General features: G+C 40.5%; 1 pseudogene; it reads right to left on the bottom strand.

Moving 5' to 3' along the window:
- Positions 1–4,656: 4,656 nt before the first annotated feature.
- On the bottom strand, positions 4,657–5,953 carry LOC126619648 (ribose-phosphate pyrophosphokinase 3, mitochondrial-like; annotated as a pseudogene).
- Positions 5,954–8,266: the final 2,313 nt, after the last annotated feature.

Raw genomic sequence — 8,266 nt, 5'->3', positions numbered from 1 at the left:
ACGAACTTTTTCCTGAAGCGAGCGAACAGCGCCTTCCATATCAAAGAATTTCCATCTCTAGGGCACGAAATGTGATGGTGGGGAAAATTCGATGAATTTCAAAAAATCATACCTAATGCTTTCCATATCAAAGTCATGCCTGTGTCCTGTGGCTATAAAAGGCCGCTCCCACTATCACATTTCTCACCAGTCACTGCCACCACACCATCACAACAGTTAAATCCATCATACTTTCCTTTAAGACCCATTTAATTTTGCAAAAATAGATTATATTCAAAACCCATCAACTGAAAATATTATGATCAAAACATGAATATTATTTGTCTCAAAATCTAAACTTGAAACATAGATTGATATAATATGGAACTCAATGATCAAATGATTATTGAATTGAATCGAAAATAAACCCAAATTGAAATTACATTAGGAAGGCAATCTCGTAATAGAGAACCGGGTTAATTCAGATAGGGTTTCAAGGAGTTTGCCTATGCTCTTGTGATTTCCTCATTCACTGATTCTCAACTCGTAAAGCTTCAAGTTATTATTTATGGGCGATGAAGATGGTGGTGGTTGCATAGTGGCAATCCATACCATTTCAGCAACCTCTATGACCTTCTTCTCAATATTGAGGGATTGACTTGTAAGGTGGAGTTTGTGGTTTTGCGTTGGGTTTGGAGGTGATGGTCTGATGGGAGCCAATGGTGGTGACCGTTAGTTGGTGGAGGCTATGCTTCTATGATCTTCTATTGGTATTGCAAACAAAGTAAGTCTAGTTAATTTAACAAATTTTTTAATAGGGCTTGGCGGATGCGACATTATCAATAGGTTGAACACTTGTTTCAAATGTTTAAAATGGTTGAAACCAATTCAGAACGACACTAAAAGGTTGTTGGGTTTTAAGTACTTAACCCTTAATGTTATGTAAAAATATATCAAGCTTCAAAATTAGGAGTAGCTTTCTACTATCCTTGTACCCAAACAAACCAAAAGGGGAAAACACTTTGCAAATCTCTACCTCATCCTTATCTCTTCATTTTTAGTTGCTAAAATTATGTTTTGGAGCGTGGCATTTCCATGTGAGTAAGAAATTTTCCATCTCTAGAAGCAGAAAATGAAGAAAGTGGGAAAATTTGATGAATTTAAAAATTCAATCTATACCAAAACTCAAAATCAACTGTGTTACTGTTCATAAGCACAGTGTGCTTCCCATTTTGCCCCTGCCAATTTTATGTTATTACTTCTCTTGCCACTGCCTCAGAAAATATATATATGCTTTATATTTTTTCTTCCTCCTTCTCTCTTCCCTCTTGCCGTTCTCCCCATCTTCGACTAGCCTTCGAACAAAAAACCCAACTTTCACATGCTTTCCAGTGGCGGCCGGCCCGCAACCACAACTATTCAGTTCAGGACAGTCCCAACAACATCATTTGAGCTTTGCATGCTCGAACCTACCCATTGATTGAAGAGTTCCATAAGTACAGCTTGCGGCGTTTTTTCCGACGAGAATCCGATTTTATTTTGGCCAATTTCAGGCCTTTTCGACCTTTTATGGGTCCGGTGAAGGTAATTACTCTACACCCTTGAATTAGCTATGGTTGTGAGTCTCTGTTTTCCAGCAAATACCCTTTTTCGCAATTCTTTTCTTCATTTTTGCATACCCCTTTCTCAATTGAACTTTTTTGTTTGTTTTTTATGATTTTTTTTTTAATTTTTTGTCAATGTTGATTTTGAAATTCCGTTTGAAGTTCAATTTTTTTCTGGGTAATGTTTCCAATTATTTTAGTAATCTTTATATTTTTTGGTGGATTTTTTATGACTAAACTTTTTATCTTTTCATTTTGCAGTGGGCACTGAAAATTGGGTGGATGAAATCCTTTTCCATAAATCTAGTACAGTTATTATGTATTTCATTCTAATTTTTGTTTGATTTTTAACAGTGTTATTTCAAATAAGCTATCAGCCAGGACAACATGATGGGACTAAAGTATTTTCCGCTTCATTGATGCAGAGAGAAAACAGTGGAATGACATTGATGTTCAACATCTTCGTTTGGAAAACAAGATTTTTCCCCATTTAATGTGGAATTAATGGGAGTTGGAGAAAACCAGTGAAGGTCATACTCTTTGAATTCTTCTCTTTGTTTATAATTCTTATGAAGGACATTGATATTCTACATTTGGAACTTAGAATCAAGGTTCTAACTGGTTACCATATTTCTGCAGCGACTTTGCTCCAAATCTTTCTAGTTGAAATTCCTCTCCTTCACTCTTTGCATGTTGAATTTCACATCATCATCATCTCCCTGGAGTTTGGTTCTGTTGATCCTAAAAACTACCAAGCCTATGTGGCACGCATACCGAGTAATCTATTAGCTAACTACTTCCTTCGGTTGAATGCGGGGCGTGCCAACTTGTCGGCCGAGCTTGGCCGAGGAGTAAAATTTGTTGATGTTGCGTTGGGTGTGCTGCTGACTTCTAAATCTCAGGATTGGGGCCGAGGAAGGAACACTCTTGGCCTTCGGGTTCTAGAGCCTGAAGGCAGGGCTGCTACTTCTGCGAAGTTTGTTGATGCACAAAACCGGAGGTCTTGGTACAACGTAAATCCGACCGTGAATCTACAAGTAATGTAAATAACACAAGATGTATCGTGGTTCACCTCAAGGTTTGGGCTACATCCACACTGATTATGTATTTATGAGAGGATTGTGAGGGAGAGAAACCTCTGTAATGTGAGAGGAGATGTGAAAATGAGGGGGGCTTTAGGCCTAAGAGTTGGCCTCCCCTAATTGTGAGGGTGATGGGTCCTTTTATAGAATAAGAACTCTTCACTTATTACATATTTGCCCCTTCCTTTATCACATAATTACATTTAAGTCCCTCGAGTATTTGTACGATATCTAAATACGAGGCCCTAAATATGGTATAAACAGTAGTCCCCCAAGTCTTCAATCAAGAGAGTCTTTTAGCTGGAGACTTGAAATTTAGTCCATGTGCAGGCCAAAGTAACTAGATGTCGTCTTGAATTGGTACTTGATATGAGGTGGTGCTCAAAGTGAAATGATGCTCAACTATAAGTAGCATATGTTATGAGGCTGCTCAGCTTGTGGCTTAAGTTGCCTTGGTTGGCTCGGCTTGTGGCGCTTGAAGGTGATGGGGTCCTTTTTATAGAATAAGGGCTTGCTCCTCAATACATAAATGATGGGCTAGAGTTGATGCTCGTGGCGAAGCGGTTGCTCAGTAGGCGGAGATGCTCTCAAAAATGATGGTGAGGGAGTCCATTTTATAGAATAAGGGCTCGCTCCTCGATACAAAAGTGATGGGTTAAGAGTGATACTCGCGGCGAAGCGGTTGCTTAGCTGGCAGCGATGCTCTCTAATGGTGGTGAGGGAGTCCCTTTTATAGAATAAGGGCTCACTCCTCAATACATAAATGATGGGTTAGAAGTGATGCTCGCGGCAAAGCGGTTGCTCAGCTGGCGGCGTTGCTCTCTAATGAAGGTGAGGGAGTCTCTTTTATAAAATAAGGGCTTGCTCCTCAGTACATGAATAATGGGTGATCTCTAATGAAAGTGAGGAAGTCCCTTTTATAGAATAAGGGCTCGCTCCTTAATACATAAACAATGGGCTAAGTCCTCAAAGTATTTTTCATGAGGCCCAGTTGAGGCCCAATATATGGTACATAATGTAGTCCACTAAGTCTTCGGTCAATAAAGTTTGTTGGCTGAAGACTTCAAATTGAATCCATATATGGGCCGAAGTGGTGGTTGTTCGGAGGTGGTATTTGTATACCCTACACTGAAGCTTTGTAGGTGAAGCTTTACAAGTGAAGCTTTACAAGTGAAGCTTTTGAAGCTAGAGCTCTGTAAATGACGCTTTTAAAGCTAGAGCTCTTGTAAATGAAGCTTTTGAAGCTGATTGACATGAGTAATGCTCATGAATATTTATGTCGATTGCCATGAGTGATGCTCATGGATGTTGACATGAGTGATGCTCATGAATGTTACCATGAGTGATGCTCATGATTGTTGACATGAATGATGGTCATGAATGTTTATGTATGATTGTCATGAATGATGCTCATGAATATTTATGTATGAATGACATAAGTAATGCTTATGTATAATTTGGAGTACTGGGCGTACTTTTGATCACCTGGTTGGTGGCATGAAGGAGAGTACGGGTTGTACATTTCATCACCTGGTTGGTGTCATGAATGGCTAGTTGCCAAATGATTTTAGAGTATGGGTTGCACATTTCATCACCTGGTTAGTGGCATGAATGGCTAGTTGCCAAATGATATTAGAGTACGGGTTATACATTTCATCACTCGGTTGGTGGTAATAGCGGCGGGTTGCCGAATAATTGTGGAGTATTGGGCGTACTTTTGATCACTTGGTTGGTGGTAATAGCGGCAGGTTGCCGAATAATTGTGGGGTACTGGGCGTACTTTTAATCACCTAGTTGGTGGTAATAGCGACGGGTTGCCGAATAATTGTGGAGTACTGGGCATACTTTTGATGACCTAGTTAGTATTATTTTAGGTTTATGGGCCTTTACTCTCCACACAACATTCCAGCCTATTTATTTTGGGCTTTACCGTTTTTTTTTTTTTACCTTCTGATGGGGTTTATACAGATGTCTCCGAAAGATAAAAAAATAATTTACACCATTCAGAAACAAGAAAAGTAAATCACATCATTCTGGTGGGGTGTTTATTCCTTGTTTTTGCTTTCTGCTTTCCGTCACACTCTCTCTGTCTCTTCACCTGGTAGACAAAAGGAATTGTAATAATAGGAACCTTATAATTTTGCCCCTTTTCTTATTTTCTCTTTTCCTTTTCTGCTTTACTTTTGTTTTTGCTTTGTAGAGTGATGGGCCTTTCTTTTTCTTTGCTTGGTGGTTGAGCTGGCAGGGATGGCTTCCACTTGGTGACGCTGTTCCTTTCCACTTTGGAAAGCAGCCAGCTTATGCACTCCTTGTTTGTAAAAGCAAGACGACACCATAAGGAAATGATGTAGCTACTTATGAAATCGTTTCCACGCACCATTATCAGGAAAAGCAATGGATATATTGTCGAAATCAGGAAGCTGTTGAAGCCTATTTTTGAGCAAAAGGATCTCGTTTTCAAAGCACAGTAAGATATTATCACCAACGTAAAACCACTCCTGCAAGGCATGGATATCATAGATAACTAAACTAGTAGGCCCTCCCATCGAAATTGGAATGTTTGACAAGACCCTGGCAAACGTGAAAGCGATGGCGACATCTCCATCATCCTCCATACGCAACGGGGAGCTAAACGAGGTGAGAAATGCCACATGTTGCCCTCGAATTCCACGAGCATTGGGTCTGAAAATGTTGGGGAATCCATCATCAAATTTCTTCTAAGTAATGCTACGGAGCTCGACGGAGTCGGATTGGGCCGCGACATTCTCGGTAAGGGCTTTTAGTCTCGGCGTCGTATAAGAGGCAGACCTTCTTCGCCTTCTTCACCACCGAGTTGGAAGTCATTGACAATTAGGGTTCTTGGAGATTCCCTCAGGGGAACGAAAACCCAGATCCAAAAATGCTTATTGAAGGCTGAATCTTCCTCCTCTGGCTCAGAGAACGGTAGTGGCATCGTGAAGAATAGGGGTGATGGTCCAGCCCTAGTAGATCCGACCCGCTTGGACCACAGCAGCCAAGTCCTTGTGCAAGCTCTCTAACCCCCACTTAGACTGCACCAACACCATCAATGCCTCTGCCCTGTTCTTTCCTCAGTGTGCGAGAACCAGTAGCAGAGCAAAGAGGAAAGATAATTACTGCCCCCGGTCCAAGTGAGAATTTTCTCGCTCGATCTACGAAATATGTGATTTTGCTTATCTGAATCTAATCGGGATTTAGGTTACGAATTCAAAGAAGAAGATTCCCCCAATTGAAACATGATTTCGGGGCTCACGGGTTTATGCTGATGCACCACAGATGGCGTCGCTTTGTTCTTCATGTAATTCATGCGCATAAACCCATCTGGGTACGAATTGAAACCCTCCTGCTCGCCGTCCTCCACGTAATCAATATGACCGCCGGGGGTCTTGCAGTTCGGAAGTTGCAGTTCGGGACGAAGAGGACAGAGCAAGCGCTGGCGTCTTCGGCAAGCTTGGCTTGCTCGAGGGTGTTAACCTCGACAATGGCGCCGTCGTGAGCACAACGACGTCATCTGCGAAGGTCGACGAGGCAAGGAGCAGGGTTTGGCCTCCAAGAGCGAACAGAGTCTTCGAGCTCGCCATCGTTTCAAACTTTCTAAACAGAATCTCCTCTCCCCCTCCTCTGTCATGAAAATAGTTATTATAACTGACAAATGATGGTAGGGAGAGAGAGGAAGTGTGAGAGAGGGAGCTAGGTTTCCTTGGTGTCGAGAGATTACAAGGAAAGAGAGGGAGGGAAGAGCACAGGTGTCGGATGTTGCTTTTGATTCGGTAATTGCAATTTGGATGTTGCATTTGTCACTGTTGTTTTTTTTTTTCTTCAAAACAGAGATATGGGCTTTTCTGGGTATCTCAGGATTTTTAGAGAAAGAGAGTGGTGTTCTTGATTTTTTGTGATTTTGCAGATTCATGGTGGAGGTAAAAAAAAATGAAAGAGAACCGACACAACCTTTCGTATCGATTCCCACAGACGGCGCCAAATGTTGATGCACAAAACCAGAGATCTTGGTACAACGTAAATCCAACCGTGAATCTATAAGTAATGTAAATAACACAAGATGTATCGTGATTCACCCCAAGGATTGGGCTACGTCCACACTGCTTATGTATTTATGAGAGGATTATGAGGGAGAGAAACCTCTATAATGTGAAAGGAGATGTGAGAGGGTGAGGGGGGCTTTAGGCCTAAGAGTTGGCCTCCCCTAATTGTGAGGGTAAGGGGTCCTTTTATAGAATAAGGACTCCTCACTTATTACATATTTGCCCATTCCTTTATCACATAATTACATTTAAGTCCCTCGAGTATTTGTACAAAATCTAAATACGAGACCCTAAATATGGTATAAACAAAGTTCAATATCAAATTCGGCTTTCAATGTGCCGAATGTAATAACTTGTAACACCTCATTTCACCGAGAAGGCTAATGAGATAACCTCGACTAATAAGGATTCGGAAATCCTTTTCAACCGAGACTTGGATAGATAACCAGTCACCCTCGACGCAGTGCTATTTATGCCGATTGAAGATGCTGTGAGACCGGCTGGTTCTACGGTGACAGTGCTATCTATGCCGACTGAAGATATCACCAATTGCCTTCACAGTGCTGTTTATCCAAATTGAAGGTGTGTCGGCGAAAAAAAGAAAATGAAAAAGTCTCAAGGTTGTTGAGAGAATTTGCACATAGCAGTTTTGTGTTGAATTAAAGGTCCTTGAATGTGCACTGAGCCCTGTATTTATAGGGTTGGATATCTGCTTGGCATGTGTTGTAAAGCTGCTGCTAACATCAAAGCTTCCTCCTTCATAACAATCTCTTGCAAAACAAAAGATTGTTATGCTTTATCACTTACCAGCACAAATATCAATTATAAGCACGACATTACCTCGTGCTAATTAATAATAATTAATAACATATATCTTTTGTGCTGATAAGAACTCTGACTTGAAATATGCCAAAGATATGCATGCATAGCCAACCAAGGGAGCACACGTGGAAGTCATCAACGGTTGAAATAAAAACCCCAAAATTCCAAAAGTGCAGGCCATTTGATGATCATGACTCATCAATTGCCTTCCACATGGAGACCATCAAAATGTTTCCTTTGAATGCCATGATTATCCATGCAAACCATTTGAACTATATCTCTGTTGGAAATATGATTTGTTTCGTCATTTATCTTTAAACAACCCGTTGGATGTAGCCAATATTAGGCTCAGATAATCCAATATATATTAAGAGATAATATTATGATAAAAATCACAATATTATACCCTACTAAAAATTGAAAATTATCTCAATCACTTTATCATCCCACGGTCTAGAACTTTACTCATCTAACGGCCTCGACTGCACGGGCCGATAGTGTAAATTTAGGTCCAAACAGGTTCATACTAAATTTAGGTGGTTTCACTTCATGAAGGCTAACTGTTTATTTTAGGCATGGAATATAATTTCTTGGAGAATGTACATTGTTGATGATAATTTTTCGAGCAATAATGCCCCAAAAATTATTTTAGGCCTGGAATATAATTTCTTGGAGAATGTACATTGTTGATGATAATTTTTCGAACAATACTACCCCAAAA

This window comes from Malus sylvestris, chromosome 1 (genome assembly GCF_916048215.2).
Source record: "Malus sylvestris chromosome 1, drMalSylv7.2, whole genome shotgun sequence".
NCBI classification, from domain to species: Eukaryota; Viridiplantae; Streptophyta; class Magnoliopsida; order Rosales; family Rosaceae; genus Malus; species Malus sylvestris.
Note: the sequence above shows the minus strand (reverse complement) of the source record. Positions and strands in the feature narration are given on the sequence as shown.